The sequence below is a fragment of the Arachis stenosperma genome, chromosome 5, assembly GCF_014773155.1.
Source record: "Arachis stenosperma cultivar V10309 chromosome 5, arast.V10309.gnm1.PFL2, whole genome shotgun sequence".
NCBI lineage: Eukaryota > Viridiplantae > Streptophyta > Magnoliopsida > Fabales > Fabaceae > Arachis > Arachis stenosperma.
The window spans coordinates 85,443,133-85,465,844 of record NC_080381.1 but is presented as its reverse complement, the minus strand read 5'-3'; the positions used below and the strand labels follow the sequence as shown (position 1 = coordinate 85,465,844).

General features: G+C 37.5%; 1 non-coding gene across 1 annotated transcript; it reads right to left on the bottom strand.

The window, feature by feature from the left end:
- Window positions 1-13,399: 13,399 nt before the first annotated feature.
- On the bottom strand, window positions 13,400-13,503 carry LOC130984196 (small nucleolar RNA R71). Its single transcript, XR_009088145.1, has one exon. It is a non-coding gene; the product is annotated as a small nucleolar RNA R71 (small nucleolar RNA).
- Window positions 13,504-22,712: the final 9,209 nt, after the last annotated feature.

The window sequence follows — 22,712 nt, the reverse complement described above, 5'->3', positions numbered from 1 at the left end:
AAAATTTTCTGAAAGGTTTCTTCTGCTGTGCTGTGCTTTAATTTGCTGTAAGCTCCTCCTTAAAGTCCTCTCAGGTTCATGATCAAGATTAAAGCGAGGTTCTTTATCCTTGTTTCTAGTCATAAACAAGAAAAGAAGAAACCAAGGACAGAAGAGAATGAGAGCTCTATGTTCAAGAACAGAGGACTCCCTATGACATGTGAAGAAAGAAGAGAAAGATAGAAGAATGAAGATAGAAGTGAGAGACGAGAACCATTCGAATAAATAGAAGTAGAGAGGAGAAGAATTAGAAATAGAAAAGATAAACAAGAATTAAAATATTTTTGTTTTTATTTTATTTATTAATAAATTTCAAAAATAAAGGTTAATTAATTAAAAGGAATTGAAAATTTAAGTATGAATTTCCAAAATAGAAGATAGAGAAGAAGAAGAGAATTTTCAAAAATTAGAAGAGAGAAAAATTAGTTAGGAAGTTTTGAAAAAGAAGAGAGAGAAGATAAGTAACTAATTAAGAAAAAGATTTAAAAATAAGATAAGATAGAAGATTAAAATGATTTTATTTTAAAATTATTTGAAAAATTCAACAAGATAAGATAAGAATTAAAAAGATTTGAAAATAATTTAATTTTAAAATTTAAAAGAAGATAAGATAGGAAAGATAAGTTACTTAAGAAAGATAAGATAAGGAGGTTATAAAAATATAAGTTTTAAATTAAAAAGATTTGAAATTTGAAAATTAATTTTTGAATTTTGAATTTCAAATTTGAATTTTGAATTTTGAAATTTGAATTTTAAAATTTGAATTTGAAATAAGATAAGATAAGATTTGAAAAAGATAAAATTTGAATTTTGATTTTGAAAAGATTTGATTTTAAAATTTAAAACTAAGATAAAATAAGATATTAATTTTGAAATTAAAATCTGAATTTTTAATTAAAATTTTCAAAAATTAAGTTAAAAATGGTAGAAAATATATTTTTTTGAATTTAATGAGGAAAGAGAAAAACACACAAAAGATACCAAACTTAAAATTTTTAGATCTAAATGTACCTAGTGTGCGAAAATTTAAAGAAAAACACAAAGGGACACCAAAGCTAAAAATGTTAAGATCAAATAAAAAAGAAAGCACAAGAAGAACTTGAAGATCAAGAAGAACACAAAGAACAAAACTAAAAAAATTCAAAGAACACAAGAACATGCAAAGACACCAAACTTAAAATTTTGAAAACCAAGAACACAAATTTCAAAAACTTAAAAGAAAAGACACAAGAAGACACCAAACTTAAAGATTGACTCAAGACTCAAACAAAAAATTCTATTTTTGAAAATTTTTAGAAAGATTCAAAAACTCGAAATTTCAACAAGAACAAAAACAAAAGACTCAAACCAAAAACAAAGATTAAACAAAGAAAATAAAAATATTTTTTGAAAAGGTTTTTGATTTTTCAAAAAAAAAAAAAGAAAAAGAAAAATACAATAAAAGACCCTAACAAAATTAAAGACAATACCTGATCTAGGGAACAAGATAATCCGTCAGTTGTCCAAACTCAAATAATCCCCGGCAACAGCGCCAAAAACTTGGTGCACGAATTCCAACACTTTGTACAACTAAACCAGCAAGTACACTGGGTCGTCCAAGTAATACCTGAGTGAGTCAGGGTCAATTCCACGAGGATTCTGGTTTGAGGCAAGCTATGGTTATTGAAAATTCCCAATTTTGTGGTTTATCTTGTGCTTAATTTGGGGGATTTTATCAACTTCTCTCACATTTATTCAATGAAATAGCATGGTTTTGTGAATCTCTCTTAATTTGTGCTTAAGAGTGAAAACATACTTTTTAGACCTTAAAATAGCTAAATTTAATTCACCTTAATTCCATTTGATGCCTTGATATGTTTGTTGAGTGATTTCAGATTCATAAGGGAAGTATTGGATGGAAGGAGTGAAGAGAAAAGCATGGAAAGTGGAGAATTCATTTAAAAGCAAGGATTTGAAGTGCTGAAAGCGACGTGCATGCGTGACAGATGCGCACGTGTGAATAGGAGGTCGTCCAGGCGACGCGTACTAGTGACATGATGCGTACGCGTCGTCCACGCGCACACATCACTGTAGGAACATGACCTCATTAAAGTGAATTCGCTGGGGGCGATTTCTGAGTTTCCCAAGTCCAAATCCAACTGGTTTCTGACGCTATTTCATGCTGAGTTGAAGATGGGACAAAAGGGGGAGCAATTAGTTTTAGGTTAGCATCATGTAGGTTAGTTTTTAGAGAGAGAAGCTCCCTCTTCTCTCTAGAATTAGGGTTTTAGGTTAATTTAATCTTAGATCTAGGTTTTAATTCTTGTTTTCATCTTGTTTTCTTTATGATTTCTTGTTCTTATATCTTAGTTCTTCTTAGTTTTCTTGTTAATTTCCCCTTTGAGCCTCTTTCATGTTTATGAGAACTATTGTTGGATTTGGATTTCCTTTAATGCAATTTCATGTTTGATGTTTTTTATTGTTGATTTGAGTTGTTATTATTGTTTCCTTGCAATTTATTATGCTTTCTGTAACGACCCAATTTTCAGTATGTCTAGATCATACCAGAAACTGAGCGTTACCAACTTGTCTTCCTAATTATTATCTATTATTTATTATATGAGCCTGATTCGTTGTTAAAAACGTAGTTATTTTGCGAGGTACCTTTTTTTTTAAATGTTTGGATTAACAAACAGAATCATTCATAATCAATTCACAAGTAATAACAGATAAAATAGTTATAAACAACCACACATACATACATCACAAGTAGTTGACAACATTCGGTGATTCAGCCTTTATTAGAGTATAGACTTTTAGATAAAACACCCCTAGATATAGCTAGATAATAACCATATATATATAAATACAACATCCCAGGCCCTGACCTGTTCAAGAAGTCCCTAAGCTGGCTCCTAGGCTAGCCTAGACTCTATACTCACCTAGTCCCTCTAAACTACTAAACTGAGGGAAAGTACGTTCTAAGTCTTCAAAACTCAAGTCAGGTGGAACGTCTCAAAAGGTGGAATATCACCTACTACTCCTCTGCACGATCAAACATTGCCATATGATGTCTCTCTTGTACTCCATCAAGTAGCCACACAACAGGAGTCTCGTTGATAGGATTTAGGCTAAAGTTCGCGTACAAACGGGGTGCAGACATTGGCTGGTCTCATCGTATATACATTTGAAAAGAAAATAGGATTCACCCTAGACTTAGAAGATTACCTAGAGCGGAATCCTCTTTATGAATGGTCATCAGAAAACTACGGAAGGGTACCCAAGCTTCCATCTGAAGGGGGAAGGGAGAGAGAAGGGGTAAGAACTAGGGAGTTCTTAGTAGGGTCGGGGTTATTAGTTAAGTTCATTAATTCTATGTTGCTTAGCAGACTAATAGCAGAATATAGAGAAGCAGTAAATAGATAAATAGAGAAAATAGAGCAAACAGAAAATAGAACACAAATAAAAGAATACAAGAAAGTAAAACACAGACACAGTGAATAGAATACAAACAAATAAAGCTTATATTCAAACAACAATCATAACAGAGGAAATGCACAACCAAGTATGATGCATGTCTAGCCATAGTGCAGGTAATGAGCTCATCTGTCGGTTTCTACCCACTCCCGACGTAACCCAAAGTAGCTGAAACGGGTATGGCTTTCCAGTTGGCTATACCCCTGTGTACAGGAAATAACCCCTCTGCCACCACAAGGTCTACTGCACGCAGGAAATAACACATCTGCCACTACAGAGATGTATGCCAACACACCTTTTGTATACAGGAAATAACCCCTTTGCCACTACAGAAATGGAACAGGTGGTCACGGTACTTCTGTAGCAGGAAATAACCCCTCTGCCTTACAGAAGTAAAATATGGATCTGTACCGCAGGAAAGCGTTCTCAGTGGTCGCACCACCATCTATCTGACTGCCTCAATGCAACAAACAAATAACTCTGGAGTTGCCTTAATGCAACAAATAAACAAACAAGCACCTTTTGGGTTGCTTTAAGCAACAAATGACCCTTCAACAAGTCCTCTGCTTTTTATCATACTACTCTTTTCTCTTTTTCTCTTTACTCTGCTCTGATTACTCTCTCCTCTATATCTCTTTACTTTTCTCTGATTTCTCTGTTTAAGGTATGTATTTAAAGCTTATGTAAATTTCGGTATGAATAGTTAGCCTGTCCCAAGTATAGGTTCATTAAGTCTATACTGAAACAATTTAACTTTTCATATAACACCTAACCCTAGTCGCAACTGAAGGACTAACTATGTTGCCCTAGTTCGTTCACTAATTTCTATCTGTTTTTCTGTCATTAAGACTTTACAGACTTTTCTTTGGTTTTTATCTTTTCTTTAAATTCTTATCTTTCCTTTATGTTTGTCTCACTAATATATTCTTACCACTTCCTAAGTGTTTTATGAAGGTAATTATGAGATTCTGTGCTTAAAATTGTCTTTCTCAAGCTTTTACAGAAAACTGCCTTTTCCGTATTATTTTATTATTTTTATTAAAATATTATTTTTAATCAAATATTATTATTTAATATTTTATTATTATTTATTATTTTATTATTATATTTTCGAAAATTACCTTACCTTTTACTTTTAACCTTTAAAATTTACTTTTTACCACCCGTAACTTTTAATATTTCTACTTCAACCACCCTAACTTTCAGAAATTACCAAATAACCCCTCAAACAACAAAATAATTACTTCCTTGCCATTTCTAAGATCTAAAACCTGTTCTTCATTGTTCTTCATCACACTCAAAGTGTTTTTCATGTTCTTCGTATATTCTTCAGATTCTTTCTCTGTTTTTACCCGTTTTTCAGTCTTTTCAACATCCGATTTTTACCAAAATTCAAAATAAATTCCCAGACACTAAAACCCCATCTTTTCTACATGTTTTAAACATAAATTGATCCTCAATTTAATCTCTAGGGTTCGTTTTTCCAGCAGCCACAAGAACACACATTCATAGCTTGAATTTCATCAAATATTTCATCAAATTTTCACCAAAATTTCAACAAGAATTACTCATACAAACAATAAATTTCAAACACAGCCAAACCATATCATAATCACACAACTCAAACAAAATCAATCAAGATTAAATTCGTCAAACCCCACCTTGATTTGCTGCTCCAAATCCGGTTACTCTTTGAAGTGTTCTTAAAGCACTTTTTCCTCCTAAGTCACATCAAGAACAACTTTAAATCCACAAACCCTCAACTGACCAAATCTCTCTCAGCACATTAGGAAGAATATCTCACCTTAGAATTGCTAGAAATTAACATTTCTTGGCCCTCAAGTCAAGTTAAGCATGATTCCTAAGGAAGAACATCAAGAAAACACATGTTTAAGCATGTTTCCTTGAAAACCAAATTGAAAGGGGAAAGGAACAGCCATCTCACCTTATTTCCAGCCTTGATAAGTTACATGGTTATGTAAAGGAAGAAGAGAGGATCATTTTAGTGAAATCGGAATTTTGATTTGAGTTTTAGTTCAGAAGAAATCAAGCTTTGAAGATTAAGTGTTCATGAAAGTTTCTCTCTTTTCTCTCTTGTTATTTTCGGACAAAAGGGAGTAAATGACCAGCCTTGGAGTGTCTTGGGGGTGTAGGGTGAGTTTTGATTGGTTGGCTTGGAGGTGGATTAAAATAATATTAAAATATCTCAGGTGTATAACTACTAAAACTAGATGTATCGGAACAGTTGTAAAAACATCTCTAAAAATTATTTTCTAAGCTACTAGCATAAATGACACTAGTAACATATTTATTGTGAGAATAAAACATGTATAATGAGGCCTTAGCATTGCTAAAGTCATCAGAGAGTGCTGGTGCTAAGCTGCACTAGTAAACTGTGAACCCAGTTAAACCGATTTTCTGTTTTTAACTAAAACTGACCAGGTAACCTTATAATATTATTCAAGAAGCTTCTAATACTAAGAGTGCTGGTGCTAAGCTGCACTAGTAAACTGTGAACCCAGTTAAACCGATTTTCTGTTTTTAACTAAAACTGACCAGGTAACCTTATAATATTATTCAAGAAGCTTCTAATACTAATATAATGATAATATTACCCTATTATCTCTCTTCTCTCATGAATCGAGTCTGGTTCGTCAAACTGAGATTATTTACAAAAAATCGGATCAAAACTTCTAACTGATACGGTTCAAAAACTATGTTCTTCGTGACTACGTTATTGAGCTTGCCTCGGAAAATATTCTAACTTAAAGATGGCATAATGACAATGAGGATTGAGATACTTGATGATATATCAGAGCTTTTCCCGTTACTGATCCTCTGGAGTTCTCCGTACTTTCAGAAAAGATCTCGCGTACTAGAAAACCGGGGTTGTTACATTCTACCATCCTAAAAGAAAATTTTGCCCTCAAAATTTCAGTTACCTGAGAATAGATGCGGGTAATTAGCTTTCATCTTATCTTCCAGTTCCCAAGTGTGCTCTTCTTCTCCTCTTTGTCCCCAAGCTACTTTGACTATGCAAACAGTTTTGCCTCTTAGCTACTTATCACTTCTTTCTACGATCTGAACTGATGATGCTTGATATGTCAAATCATTTCGTAACAGTACTGTCTCTGGTTGTAAAACGTGAGTCTCGTCAGGAATATATTTCTTAAGTTGTGAGACATGAAAAACATCATGAAGGTTTGACAGATATGGAGGAAGGGCTACTTGATAAGCTACTAGACCGACTCTTTTAAGTATTTGGAAAGGTCCTATGTATCGAGGGTTAAGCTTTTTAGTCTTAAGGGCTCTACCTATTCCAGTAGTCGGGGTTACTTTAAGAAAGACATGGTCTCCCTCACTAAACTCTAAGGGTCTACGTCTATTATTGGCATAGCTCTTTTGATGCCTCTGTGCAGTCTGGATCTTCTGGCAAATCCCCTTTATCTTCTCAAAAGTTTCTTGCACTAAGTCTGGACCTAAGACACTAGCTTCTCCGTCATCATTCCAACATAATGGTGTCTGACATCCTTCTGTAGAGAGCTTCATATGGTGCCATCCCGATACTTTGTTGGTAACTGTTGTTGTAGACGAACTCGACCAATGGCAAATACCTATCCCAACTGCCTTGGTTATCCATCACAGAAGATCTTAGCATGTCTTCTAATTTCTGGATTGTCCGTCTGTCTGAGGATGGTATGCTGTACTCATATGCAGTTCTGTTCCTAAAGCTTTTGAAAAGCTCCCCAGAATCTGGAAGTAAACCTTGGATCTCGATCTGAAACAATTGACGAAGGTATTCCTGCAATCGTACGATTTCTTGAATATATATCCGTGCCAGCCTTTTTAATGTATAGTCAACTCGAATCGGAAGGAAGTGTGCTGATTTTGTCAACCTGTCCACAATTACCCAAATGGCATCGTGTCCTGTTGAGGTCCTTGGCAATCTCGTGACAAAATCCATAGTGATCTGCTCCCATTTCCATTGTGGTATTTCTAAGGGTTGCAGGGTTCCTGACGGTTTCTGGTGTTCCACCTTCACCTTCTGGCAGGTTAAACATTTTGAGACATAATCAACTACCTCTTTTTTTAAGCCCGGCCACCAGAACATTTGTTTCAAATCTTGATACATATTTGTTACTCCAGGATGCATAGAAAATCTACTTTGATGAGCTTCTGCAAGAATCCTTTGCCGCAAATCTCCAAAGCTAGGCGTACAAATTCTGTTCTTGTATCTCCAGAGACTGCTACAATCTAGTCTTACAGCTTTTGGTTCCTCTACTTCCATCTGTCTCAGCATCGTCATCATTTCTGAGTCCTGTGCTTGTGCTTACTGAATCCTAATGTTAAAATCTAGTGTTATATACAACTGCACCAAACGGACTCCACTTGACGTCTCAGTCATAGACAACTTAAGGTCCTCAAATTTCGCAAGCAGCTTATCTTCTTTTATCATCATCCAAGAGATACTCAAATTCTTCCTGCTCAAGGCGTCTGCCATCAAATTCGCTTTTCCTGGGTGATAACTTAACTTAAATCATAGTCCTTCAAGAACTCCCTCCACCTTCACTGTCGCATATTAAGATCTTTCTAGTCAAAGATATACTTTAAACTTTTGTGGTCAGAGAAAACTTCTAGTTGAGCGCCATACAAATAGTGCCTCCAGATTCTTCAGAGCAAACACTAATACAGCCAATTCCAAATCATGCGTCAGATAATTTCGTTCATGAGGTCTCAGCTGCAGGGAAGCATAAGCCACCACATTTTTGTCTTGCATCAGCATACATCCAACTCCTTTATGAGAGGTGTCACAGTATACTTCAAAAGGTTTCTGCGGATCGGGTAGTACTAATACAGGTGCAGTTATTAGCTTTTACTTAAGCATCTTGAAACTTCTATCACACTCCGCCGTCCAGATAAATGGAACTTTCTTTCGTGTAAGGTAAGTCAAAGGTAAGGCTATTTGTGAAAATCCTTTGATGAACCTCCGGTAATAGCCAGCAAGTCCGAGAAAACTCCGAACTTCTGTAACGTCGTAGGTGGTTTCCACTGCACTACTGCTTCAATTTTTGAAGGATCCACTGCAATTCCTCCCTGTGATATAACATGTCCCAAAAACGTCACCTTCTTTGTCCAGAATTCACATTTTGATAGTTTAGCATATAACTTTCGAGTCCTTAGTATCTACAATACAGTCCTTAGATGCTCTTCATGCTCTCTTTCTGTCTTCGAATAGATGAGAATATCGTCTATGAAAACTACTACAAACTGATCAAGGTACGGACAGAAAATACGATTCATGTAATCCATGAAAATTGCAGGAGTATTAGTTAGTCCAAACGACATAACCGTATATTCATAGTGACCATATCGAGTTCTAAATGCAGTCTTTGGTATATCTGACTCTTTCACTCGAATCTGGTGATAGCCAGATCGCAAATCAATCTTCGAGAACACAGTTGCACCTTTCAACTGATCCATCAAATCATCTATCCGTGGAAGTGGATACTTATTCTTGATAGTGACTTTTTTTAACTATCGATAATCTACGCAAAGTCTCATTCCACCATCCTTCTTCTTTACTAGCAATACTGAAGCTCCCCAAGATGATGCACTGGGACGAATAAATTTCTTTCCAAGTAGCTCATCTAACTGTTTCTTTAATTCCGCAAGTTCTAATGGTGACATTCGGTACGATGCTATGGAAATCGGTCCGGTCCCAGGTACTAGTTCAATGCTAAAGTCTATCTCTCGCTGAGGAGGAAACTCAGGTATGTCGTCCGGGAAAACATCAGAAAATTTCTTCGCCACTCGAATTCGTTCTAAACTGAGTTCACTGTCATTTGAGCTAACTGCTAACAGAACGTACCCCCTCACAATCACTCTCGTCTAAGGTAACTCTTACGGAATTCATATATAAAGTATGAGACAGAAATGGTTTAACATCTAAACTATCAGATGGAATAACAGTAGTTCTCTCATAGCAATCAAGGAAAACATGATACTTAGATAAGCAATCTAATCCTAAAATAATTTCTAAACCACATAGAGACAAACATATTAGATCATGTATAAAAGTCCTATTCCTAATAGTGAATGGTACTTGCAGGCACACTAAACTAGTCAAAACATTTTGGGATGCAGGTGTATGGACAATTACATCAAAGTTTAACTCAGAAAAATCTATGGATAATTTATACGCTTTTTGGCATTGTTTTTAGGTAGTTTTTAGTAAGTTCAAGCTACTTTTAGGGATGTTTTCATTAGTTTTTATGTTAAATTCACATTTCTGGACTTCACTATGAGTTTGTGTGTTTTTCTGTGATTTCAAGTAATTTCTGGCTGAAATTGAGGGACTTGAGCAAAATTCTGAGAAGGAGGCTGACAAAGGACTGCTGATGCTGTTGGAATCTGACCTCCCTGCACTCGAAATGGATTTTCTGGAGAAACAGAACTCCAAATGGCGCGCTCTTAACGGCGTTGAAAAGTAGACATCCAGAGCTTTCCAGCAATATATAATAGTTCATACTTTATTTGGGAATTGATGATGTAAATTGGCGCTCAACTCCAGTTCCATGTTGCTGTCTGGAGTCAAACGCCAGAAACACATCACGACCCAGAGTTGAACGCCCAAAACACGTTACAACTTGGCGTTCAACTCCAAAAGAAGCCTCAGCTCGTGGATAGATCAAACTCAGCCCAAACATACACCAAGTGGGCCCCGGTAGTGGATTTATGCATCAATTACTTACTCTTGTAAACCCTAGTAGCTAGTCTAGTATAAATAGGATAGTCTACTATTGTATTAGACATCTTTGGTCTCAGTTTTGTTTTATTCTTCATCATATGAGACTATTGATCATGTTTTGGGGGGCTGGCCATTCAGCCATGCCTGAACCTTTCACTTATGTATTTTCAATGGTGGAGTTTCTACACACCAATGATTAAGGGTGTGGAGCTCTGCTGTACCTCAAGTTTTAATGCAATTACTACTGTTTCTATTCAATTCTCTTTATTCCTATTCTAAGATATTCATTGCACTTCAACTTGATGAATGTGATGATCTGTGACACTCATCATCATTCTCACCTATGAACGCGCGTGACTGACAACCACTTCCGTTCTACCTTAGACCGGGCGCATATCTCTTGGATTCCTTAATCAGAATCTTCGTGGTATAAGCTAGAATTGATGGCGGCATTCATGAGAATCCGGAAAGTCTAAACCTTGTCTGTGGTATTCCGAGTAGGATTCTGGGATTGAATGACTGTGACGAGCTTCAAACTCCTGAAGGCTGGGCGTTAGTGACAGACGCAAAAAAATCAAGGGATTCTATTCCAACCTGATTGAGAATCGACAGATCATTAGCCATGCTGTGACAGAGCATTTGGACCATTTTCACTGAGAGGATGGGATGTAGCCATTGACAACGGTGATGCCCTACATATAGCTTGCCATGGAAAGGAATGATGTAAGAAAACTGTAATGAGAGCAGTAGGAAAGCAGAGACTCGGAAGGAACACAGCATCTCCATACACCTATCTGAAATTCTAACCATGGAATTACATGAGTAACTTTATCTTTATTTTATGTTTATTTACACATATTTGATTTTCTAAATTCCATAATTAATTATTATCCGCCTGACTGAGATTTACAAGATGACTATAGCTTGCTTCATACCAACAATCTCTGTGGGATCGACCCTTACTCACGTAAGGTATTACTTGGATGACCCAGTACACTTGCTGGTTAAGTTGAACGGAGTTGTGTCCACACATAGTAAAGAGCCATTATAATTATTCCATACAACAACAAAGAATACAACATTGATGAATCACAATTTCGTCCACCAAGTTTTTGGCGCCGTTGCCGGGGATTGTTCGAGTATGGACAACTGACGGTTCATCTTGTTGCTCAGATTAGGTAATTTTCTTTTCAAAAACTTTTCAAAAATCTTTTTCAAAATTTTTCTGTTTTTTTCCTTTTTTTTTCAAAAATATTTTTGAAAAAATTAATAAAAATCCAAAAAAATTAATAAAATCATAAAAATAAAAAATATTTTGTGTTTCTTGTTTCAGTCTTGAGTCAATTTTTAAGTTTGGTGTCAATTGCATGCTTTTAAAATTTTTTCTTGCATTTTTCGAAAATTCATGCATTCATGGTGTTCTTTATGATCTTCAAGTTGTTCTTGACATGTCTTCTTGTTTGATCTTGATGTTTTCTTGTTTTGTGTTGTTTATTGTTTTCCATATGCATTTTTTTGTTTATTAGAGTCCATGCATTAAAGATTTCTAAGTTTGGTGTCTTGCATGTTTTCTTTGCATCAAAAATTTTTCAAAATTATGTTCTTGATGTTCATCATAATCTTCAAAGTGTTCTTGGTGTTCATCTTGACATTCATAGTGTTCTTGCATGCATCATGAGTTTTGATTCATAATTTTTATGTTGTGAGTCATTTTTATGTTTTTCTCTCTCATCATCAAAAATTCAAAAAAAATAAAAAAATATATCTTCTCCTTATTTTTCTCAAAATTTTCGAAATTTTGGGTTGACTTGGTCAAAAATTTTTAAAATTAGTTGTTTCTTACAAGTCAAGTCAAAATTTTAATTTTTAAAATCTTATCTTTTTAAATTATTTTTCAAATTATTTTCAAAATATTTTTCTTATCTTTATATCAAATTTTCGAAATTACACTAACAAGTAATATGATTGATTCAAAAATTTGAAGTTTGTTACTTTCTTGTTAAGAAAGGTTCAATCTTTAAATTCTATAATCCTATCTTTTAGTTTCTTGTTAGTTAAGTAATTAATTTTAATTTTAAAAATTAAATCTTTTTCAAACATATCTTTTTATAACATCTTCTTATCTTATCTTTTTATCATATCTTTTTCAAAATTTTATCTTTTTCAAAAATTTGATTTTAAAATATCTTATCTAACTTCTTATCTTCTTATCTTTTCAAATTTGATTTTAATATCTTTTTCAACTAACTCTTTGACTTTGTGTTTGTTTTTTATCTTTTTCAAAACCACCTAACTACTTTTCCTTCTCTAATTTTAGAAAATATCTCATCTCTTTTTCAAAAATTCTTTTTTGTTTTAATTTTTAATTTTAATTATATCTTATCTTTAATTTTCAAAATTACTAACCCCTTTTCAAAAATTAATTTTCGAATTCTCCCTCTCTTCTCTTCTTCTATTTAATTATTTACTAACACTTCTCTTCACCTATCTTCATCTAAAAAAATCTGAACCCATTCTTCTTCACTCTTCTCCCCTTTCTTCTTCTTTTACTAACATAAAGGAATCTCGATACTGTGACATAGAGGATTCCTCTTCTTTTCTTGTTTTCTTCTCTTTCATATGAGCTGGAGCAAGAAAAAAGGTACTCTTGTTGAAATTGATCCAGAACCTGAAAGGACTCTGAAGAGGAAACTAAGAGAAGCTAAATTACAACAATCCAGAAACAACCTTTCAGAAATTTTCGAACAAGAAATGGAGATGGCAGCCGAACCCAACAACAATAATGCAAGGAGAATGCTTGGTGACTTCATAAAACCAATGTCCAAATTTGATGGAAGAAGCATCTCCATTCCTGCCATTGGAGCCAACAATTTTGAGCTTAAGCCTCAACTAGTTGCTTTAATGCAACAGAACTGCAAGTTTTATGGACTTCCATCTGAAGATCCTTACCAGTTTTTAACTGAGTTCTTGCAGATTTGTGAGACTGTTAAGACGAATGTAGTTGATCCTGAAGTCTACAGACTCATGCTTTTCCGTTTTACTGTAAGAGACAGAGCTAGAATATGGTTGGACTCACAACCTAAAGATAGCCTGGACTCCTGGGATAAGCCGGTCACGGCTTTCTTGGATAAATTCTTTCCTCCTCAAAAGCTGAGCAAGCTTAGAGTGGATGTTCAAACCTTCAAGCAAAAAGATGGTGAATCCCTCTATGAAGCTTGGGAAAGATACAAGCAGTTGACCAAAAGGTGTCCATCTGACATGTTTTCAGAATGGACCATATTAGATATATTCTATTATGGTCTATTTGAGTTTTCGAAAATGTCATTGGACCATTCTACAGGTGGATCCATTCACCTAAAGAAAACACCTGCAAAAGCTCAAGAACTCATTGACATGGTTGCAAATAACCAATTCATGTACACTTCTGAGAGGAATTCCATGAATAATGGGACGCCTCAGAGGAAGGGAGTTCTTAAAATTGATGTTCTGAATGCCATATTGGCTCAGAATAAAGTGTTGACTCAGCAAGTCAACATGATCTCTCAAAGTCTGAATGGATGGCAAAATGCATCCAACAGTACTAAAGAGGCAGCTTCTGAAGAAGCTTATGATCCTGAGAACCCTGCAATAGTAGAGGTAAATTACATGGGTGAACCTTATGGAGACACCTATAACTCATCATGGAGAAATCACCCAAATTTCTCATGGAAGGATCAACAAAAGCCTCAACAAGGCTTTAACAATGGTGGACGCAATAGGCTGAGCAATAGCAAGCCTTTTCCATCATCTTCTCAGCAACAGACAGAGAATTCTGAACAAAGCTCCTCTAATTTAGCAAACTTAGTCTCTGATCTGTCAAAAGCCACTTTTAGTTTCATGAGTGAAACAAGATCCTCCATCAGAAATCTGGAGGCACAAGTGGGCCAGCTGAGTAAGAAAGTCATTGAAACTCCTCCTAGTATTCTCCCAAGCAATACAGAAGAGAATCCAAAAGGAGAGTGCAAGGCCATTGATGTAATCAATATGGCTGAATGCACAAGGGAGGAGAAGGACGAAAATCCTAATGAGGAGGATGGTGCACGAAATTGCAATCACACTTTTGCAACTCCGCACAACTAACCAGCAAGTGCACTGGGTCGTCCAAGTAATACCTTGCGTGAGCAAGGGTCGATCCCACGGAGATTGTCGGCTTGAAGCAAGCTATGGTTATCTTGTAAATCTTAGTCAGGATATCAGAAATATCAGGATTGATTGTAAAAAAAGCAAAAGAACATGAAATGGTTACTTGTTTTTGCAGTAATGGAGAATAGGTTGGGGTTTTGGAGATGCTCCATCTTCTGAATCTCTGCTTTCCTACTGTCTTCTTCATCAAACACGCAAGACTCCTTCCATGGCAAGCTGTATGTAGGGTTTCACCGTTGTCAGTGGCTACCTCCCATCCTCTCAGTGAAAATGTTCCTATGCTCTGTCACAGCATATGGCTAATCAGCTGTCAGTTCTCGGTCAGGCCGGAATAGAATCCAGTGATTCTTTTGCGTCTGTCACTAACGCCCCGCCTGCTAGGAGTTTGAAGCACGTCACAGTCATTCAATCATTGAATCCTACTCAGAATACCACAGACAAGGTTTAGACCTTCCGGATTCTCTTGAATGCCGATATCAGTTCTAGCTTATACCACGAAGATTCTGGTTAAGGAATCCAAGAGATATCTACTCAATCTAAGGTAGAACGGAGGTGGTTGTCAGGCACACGTTCATAGCTGAGAATGATGATGAGTGTCACGGATCATCACATTCATCCGGTTTAAGAACAAGTGATATCTTAGAACGGAAGCAAGCATGATTGAATAAGAAACAGTAGTAATTGCATTAATCCATCAAGACACAGCAGAGCTCCTCACCCCCAACCATGGGGTTTAGAGACTCATGCCGTGGAAGGTACACAAAGAAACGTGTAAAGTGTCATGAGGTACAGATACAATGTCCAAAGATCCTATTAATAGTGAACTAGTAATCCTAAGGTTTACAGAAATGAGTAAATGACAGAAAAATCTACTTCCGGGCCCACTTGGTGTGTGCTTGGGCTGAGCATTGAAGCTTTCATGTGTAGAGATCTTTTCTGGAGTTAAACGCCAGCTTTTATGCCAGTTTGGGCGTTTAACTCCAAGTTTTATGCCAGTTCCAGCGTTAAACGCTGGAATTTCTGAGGCTGATTTGCTACGCCGGTTTGGGCCATCAAATCTTGGGCAAAGTATGGACTATCATATATTGCTGGAAAGCCCAGGATGTCTACTTTCCAACACCGTTGAGAGCGCGCCAATTGGGCTTCTGTAGCTCAAGAAAATCCACTTCGAGTGCAGGGAGGTCAGAATCCAACAGCATCTGCAGTCCTTTTCAGTCTCTGAATCAGATTTTTGCTCAGGACCCTCAATTTCAGCCAGAAAATACCTGAAATCACAGAAAAACACACAAACTCATAGTAAAGTCCAGAAAAGTGAATTTTAACTAAAAACTAATAAAAATATACTAAGAACTCAACTAAAACTACTAAAAACATACTAAAAACAATGCCAAAAAGGGTACAAATTATCCGCTCATCACAACACCAAACTTAAATTGTTGCTTGTCCCCAAGCAACTGAAAATCAAAATAGGATAAAAAGAAGAGAATATACTATAGACTCCAAAATATCAAAGAAACATAGTTCCAATTAGATGAGCGGGACTAGTAGCTTTTTGCCTCCGAACAGTTTTGGCATCTCACTCTATCCTTTGAAGTTCAGAATGATTGGCATCTATAAGAACTCAGAACTCAGATAGTGTTATTGATTCTCCTAGTTAAGTATAATGATTCTTGAACATAGCTAGTGTATGAGTCTTGGCTGTGGCCCAAAGCACTCTGTCTTCCAGTATTACCACCGGATACATACATGCCACAGACACATAATTGGGTGAACCTTTTTAGATTGTGACTCAGCTTTGCTAGAGTCCCCAATTAGAGGTGTCCAGGGTTCTTAAGCACACTCTTTTTGCCTTGGTTCACAACTTTATTTTTTTTTTCCCCTTTTTTTTTTCGAAATTTTTTTTTTCACTGCTTTTTCTTGCTTCAAGAATCACTTTGATGATTTTTCAGATCCTCAATAACAGTTCTCCTTTTCCATCATTCTTTCAAGAGCCAACAATTTTAACATTCTTAAAATAACAAATTCAAAAGACATATGCACTGTTCAAGCATTCATTCAGAAAACAAAAAGTATTGTCACCACATCAAACTAATTCAACTAGTTTCAAGGATAATTTTCGAAATCCTGTACTTCTTGTTCTTTTGTGATTAAAGCATTTTTCATTTAAGAGAGGTGATGGATTCATGGAACATTCATAACTTTAAGGCATAAATTTTATTAATTATGAATTAAGAACAAGACTCAAATATAGATATAAGATGAGACTAAAAAAAAATAAAAATAGGAATAGAAAACAAAAGAAAAACGCAAAAATAGGCTCCTAATGATAGAGGTTTTCACAGAGTTAGGACTCAACAACCTTGATTTTGAGAAGTGGATGCTCCCTCAGCTTGAGATGAGAGCTTTTGGCGTTTCATCTCTTGGAGTTTACGCCCCTGCTTCTCTTGTTCCTTCAGCAATTTGCAGAGCATGCAGTTCTGATTCTACTGTTCTTCCTTCAGTTGCTCCATAGTTTCTTGCAACTTGGTGATAGATGCTTCTAGGCTGGCCCAGTAGCCAATTTCAGGGAATTCAGGGAGGAACTCCTGCGCCCTCCTTTTGATAGAGTTGTCTTGCATTTGTCCTTCCATTGACTTCTTGGTGATTGGATGTTCAATGGGTATGAATTTATCTACTCCCATCTTCACCCAGCCTCTTTACAGAGCAAGGAGATCAAGCTTGGGTAAGCCAATTTGGCTTCAGTGGAATTCTTATTTGCAATTGTGTAGATCTCACAAGCAATCACATGATGAACCTCCACTTCTTTTCCAAGCATAATGCAATGAATCATCACTGTTCTCTTGATGGTGACCTCAGAACGGTTGCTAGTGGGTAGTATGGAGCGCCCAATAAAGTCTAGCCAACCTCTTGCAATTGGTTTGAGGTCTCCCCTTGAGTTGGTTTGGGACACCCTTAGAATTGGTTATCCATTTAGTTCCAGGGAGGCATATGTCCTCTAGAACTTGATCCAACCCTTTATCTGCTCTCACCATCCTCCTATTAAAGGATTCAGGATCATCTTGCAGTTGAGGCAATTTGAAGATTTCTCTTATTTTGTCCAGATGGAAGTACATAACTTTCCCTCTGACCATAGTTCTGTAGGTATGGTAAGCAGTTCCAGTCATTCTCTGCTTATCTGTTAACCACAGATTTGAGTAGAATTCCTGAACCATGTTCCTTCCAACCTTTATCTCAGGATTGGTTAGAACTTCCCATCCTCTGTTTCGAATTTGCTCTTGGATCCCTGGATATTCATCTTCTTTCAGATCAAATTTCACTTCCGGGATCACTGACCTCAGACCCATTATCTTGTGATAATGGTCTTCATGTTCTTTGGTTAAGAACTTCTCTTGGTTCCAAAGATTCTTTGGATTATTCTCTTTCTTTCCTCTTAAATTGGTTTGTTTTCCTTTAGGAGCCATGATCTTGATGAATCTTGGCTTAGTGATCACGGAAAAGCACACCAAACTTAGAGGTTTGCTTGTCCTCAAGCAAAAGAAAGAAGAGAAGAGAGAGAGAGGAAGATGAAATTCGAATGGTGTGGTGGAATGAGGGAGGGACAAACGTGTATTTATAAGGTGGGGAGGGGAGATTTCGAAAAGAATTTGAGAAGATATGGAAAGAATTTGAGAGAAAGGTGAGTTTTTGAACAATATTTGGAATTGATTTGAAATAGATTTGAAGAATGGTTTTGATTTTTGAAGATTTGAAAGTGAATGATGAATGGTTGAAGTGTGATTTTGTAGAAAAGTATAGGTAAGAAAAGGAAAGTTTGAAAAAATTTGATTTGAAAATAAAATTGTGGTCCCCCACCTTTCTGGCGTTAAACGCCCAGAATGGCACCCATTCTGGCGTTTAACGCCCATTTGATTCCCCTTTTGGGCGTTTAACGCCCAGCCAGGTGCCCTGGCTGGCGTTAAACGCCAGAATTCCTTTATCACTGGGCGTTTTTCCAAAACGCCCAGGATGCTGCACACCTGGCGTTAAACGCCCAGAATGGTGCCCATTCTGGCGTTTAACGCCCAAAATGGCACCATTCCAGGCGTTAAACGCCTAGAATGGTACCCATTCTGGCGTTTAACGCCCAAAATGCCCCTTACTGGCGTTTTTTCACCAGTAAGCTCATTTTCTCTGCTTTTTTAGCTGAATCCTTCTGTAACTCTGTGAATTCCTTCATTTTTGATACTTGCCTCTGTAAGAACAAATCATATAACCTCCTAATGACTGGGTTGCCTCCCAGTAAGTGCTTCTTTACTGTCTTTAGCTGGACCTTCACTGAGAATCACTCAAGTCTCAGTTTTGAGCATTCCTGCTCAAAATTGTCTTCAAGATAATGCTTGATTCTCTGTCCGTTAACAATGAACTTTTTGTCAGAATCAATATCCTGAAGCTCAACATATCCATATGGTGAAACTCCTGTAATCACATACGGATCCCTCCACCGGGATTTGAGTTTTCCCGGAAACAATTTGAGCCTAGAGTTGAAGAGCAGAACTTTTTGTCCTGGCTCAAAGACTCTGGTTGACAACTTATTGTCATGCCATTTCTTTGCCTTTTCCTTATAAATTTTTGCATTTTCAAAGGCATTGAGTCTGAACTCCTCTAGCTCATTTAGCTGGAGCAGTCTCTTTTCACCAGCTAACTGTGCATCCATGTTTAGGAATCTGGTTGCCCAGTAGGCTTTATGTTCCAGTTCCACGGGCAGATGACAGGCCTTCCCATACACCAAGTGGTATGGAGAGGTTCCTATAGGAGTCTTGAATGCTGTTCTGTATGCCCACAGAGCATCATCCAAGCTCTTTGCCCAATCCTTTCTCTGGGCTATCACAGTCCGTTCTAGGATTCTTTTTAGCTCTCTGTTAGAGACTTCAGCTTGCCCATTTGTTTGTGGATGATACGGAGTTGCCACTTTATGGCTGATTCCATATCTAACCATAGCAGAGTATAGCTGTCTATTGCAGAAATGAGTGCCCCCATCACTGATTAGTACTCTGGGAACACCAAACCTGCTGAAGATGTGTTTCTGGAGGAATTTTAGCACGGTCTTGGTATCATTAGTGGGTGTAGCAATTGCTTCTACCCACTTAGATACGTAGTCCACTGCCACCAGAATATAAGTTTGAGTATGATGGTGGGAATGGACCCATGAAGTCAATTCCCCATACATCAAACAATTCTATCTCTAATATCCCTTGTTGAGGCATGGCATATCCGTGAGGCAGGTTACCAGCTCTTTGGCAACTGTCACAGTTACGCACAAACTCTCGGGAATCTTTATAGAGAGTAGGCTAGTAGAAGCCACATTGGAGGACTTTAGCGGCTGTTCGCTCACTTCCAAATGCCCTCCATACTGTGATCCATGGCAATGCCATAGGATCTTTTGCTTCTTCTCTGGGTACACATCTGCGGATTACTCCGTCTGCACATCTCTTAAAGAGATATGGTTCATCCCAGAGGTAGTACTTGGCATCTGAAATTAATTTTTTTCTTTGCACTTTGCTGTACTCCTGGGGTATGAACCTCACAGCTTTATAATTTGCAATATCTGCAAACCAAGGAGCTTCCTGGATGGCAAAGAGTTGCTCATCTGAGAAAGTCTCAGAGATCTCAGTAGAAGGGAGGGACGCCCCAGCTACTGGTTCTATTCGGGACAGATGATCAGCTTTGGTTCTCGTCCCTTTTCTGTCTCTTATTTCTATATCAAACTCTTGCAGAAGCAACACCCATCTTATTAGCCTGGGTTTTGAATCCTGCTTTGTGAGTAAGTATTTAAGAGCAGCATGGTCAGTGTACACAATCACTTTGGATCCTATTAGATAAGATCTAAACTTGTCAATGGCATAGACCACTGCAAGTAATTCTTTTTCTGTGGTTGTGTAATTCTTCTGTGCATCATTTAGAACACGGCTAGCATAATAAATGACATGCAGAAGTTTGTTTTGCCTCTGTCCCAACACTGCACCAATGGCATGATCACTGGCATCACACATTAATTCAAATGGCAATGTCCAATCTGGTGCAGAGATAACTGGTGCTGTGACCAGCTTAGCTTTCAGGGTCTCAAATGCCTGCAGACACTGTGTGTCAAACACAAATGGTGTGTCAGCAGCTAGCAGGTTACTTAAAGGTTTTGCAATTTTTGAAAAATCCTTTATAAACCTTCTGTAGAATCCTGCATGCCCCAGAAAGCTTCTGATTGCCTTAACATTGGCAGGTGGTGGTAATTTTTCAATTACCTCTACCTTTGCCTTATCAACCTCTATTCCCCTGCTTGAAATTTTATGCCCAAGGACAATTCCCTCAGTCACCATAAAGTGACATTTCTCCCAGTTTAAAACCAGGTTAGTCTCTTGGCACCTTTTCAGGACAAGTGCTAGGTGATTAAGACAGGAGCTGAATGAGTCTCCATATACTGAGAAGTCATCCATGAAGACTTCCAGGAATTTCTCCACCATATCAGAGAAGATGGATAGCATGCATCTCTGAAAGGTTACAGGAGCATTACACAGACCAAAAGGCATCCTTCTGTAGGCAAACACGCCAGAAGGGCAAGTAAATGCTGTTTTCTCTTGGTCTTGAGGATCTACTGCAATTTGGTTGTAACCTGAATAACCATCCAAAAAGCAGTAATAATCATGACCAGCTAGTCTTTCTAGCATTTGGTCTATGAATGGTAAAGGAAAATGATCCTTTCTGGTGGCTGTATTGAGCCTTCTGTAGTCAATACACATACGCCACCCTGTGACTGTTCTTGTAGGAACCAGTTCATTTTTTTCATTATGAACCACTGTCATGCCTCACTTTTTGGGACAACTTGGACGGGTCACCCAGGGCTATCAGAAATAGGATAAATAATCCCAGCCTCTAGTAATTTAGTGACCTCTTTCTGCACCACCTCCTTCATGGCTGGATTTAGCCTCCTCTGTGGTTGGACCACTGGTTTGGCATTATCCTCCAACAGGATCTTGTGCATGCATCTAGCTGGGCTAATGCCCTTAAGATCACTTATGGACCACCCAAGAGCTGTCTTGTGTGTCCTCAGCACTTGAATCAGTGCTTCCTCTTCCTGTGGATTTAAAGCAGAGCTTATAATCACTGGAAAAGTTTCACCCCCTCCCAGAAATGCATATTTCAGGGATGGTGGTAGTGGTTTGAGTTCAGGTTTGGGAGGTTTATCCTCCTCCTGAGGAATTTTTGAAAATTCCTTTGCTTCCTCTAGTTCTTCTTGATCAGGTTGAGCATCTTTAAAGATGTCCTCAAGCTCTGATTCTAGGCTTTCAGCCATATTGATCTCTTCTACCAGAGAGTCAATAATGTCAGCGCCCATGCAGTCATTTGGTGTGTCTGGATGCTGCATAGCTTTTACAGCATTTAACTTGAACTCATCCTCATTGACTCTCAAGGTTACTTCCCCTTTTTGTACATCAATGAGAGTTCGTCCAGTTGCTAGGAAAGGTCTTCCTAGAATGAGAGTTGCACTCTTGTGCTCCTCCATTTCCAGCACCACAAAGTCAGTTGGAAAGGTGAATGGCCCAACCTTGACAATCATATCCTCTATTATGCCTGATGGATGTTTAATGGAGCCATCAGCAAGTTGGAGGCATATCTTGGTTGGTTTGACTTCTCCAGTCAACCCAAGCTTTCTGATAGTGGATGCAGGTATTAGATTGATGCTTGCTCCAAGATCACATAGGGCTGTCTTGGTGCAAGCGCCTTCTAATGTGCATGGTATCAGAAAGCTTCCAGGATCTTGAAGCTTTTCTGGTAAGCTTTTCAGAATGACTGCACTGCATTCTTCAGTGAGAAACACTTTTCAGTTTCTCTCCAATCCTTCTTATGACTTAAGATTTCCTTCATGAACTTAGCATAAGAAGGTATTTGCTCAAGTGCCTCTGCAAACGGAATCTTATTTCAAGAGTCCTTAGATAGTCTGCAAAGCGGGCAAATTGCTTATCCTGTTCCGCTTTGCGGAGTTTCTGAGGATAAGGCATCTTGGCTTGATATTCTTCAACCTTAGATGCTGCAGGTTTATTCCTTACAGAAGTGGTTGAAGAAGCCTTTTTAGAGGGATTACTGTCAGCACTCTCAGGTGTCTGATCTTCCCTTGGCGTTTGAACGCCAGGAATGGGTGAAGATTGGGCGTTAAACGCCAACTTCTCTCCCTTTTCTGGCGTTTGAACGCCATAACTGGGCAAGGAATGGGCGTTTAACGCCAACTTTCCTTCCCTTTCTGGCGTTTGAACGCCAA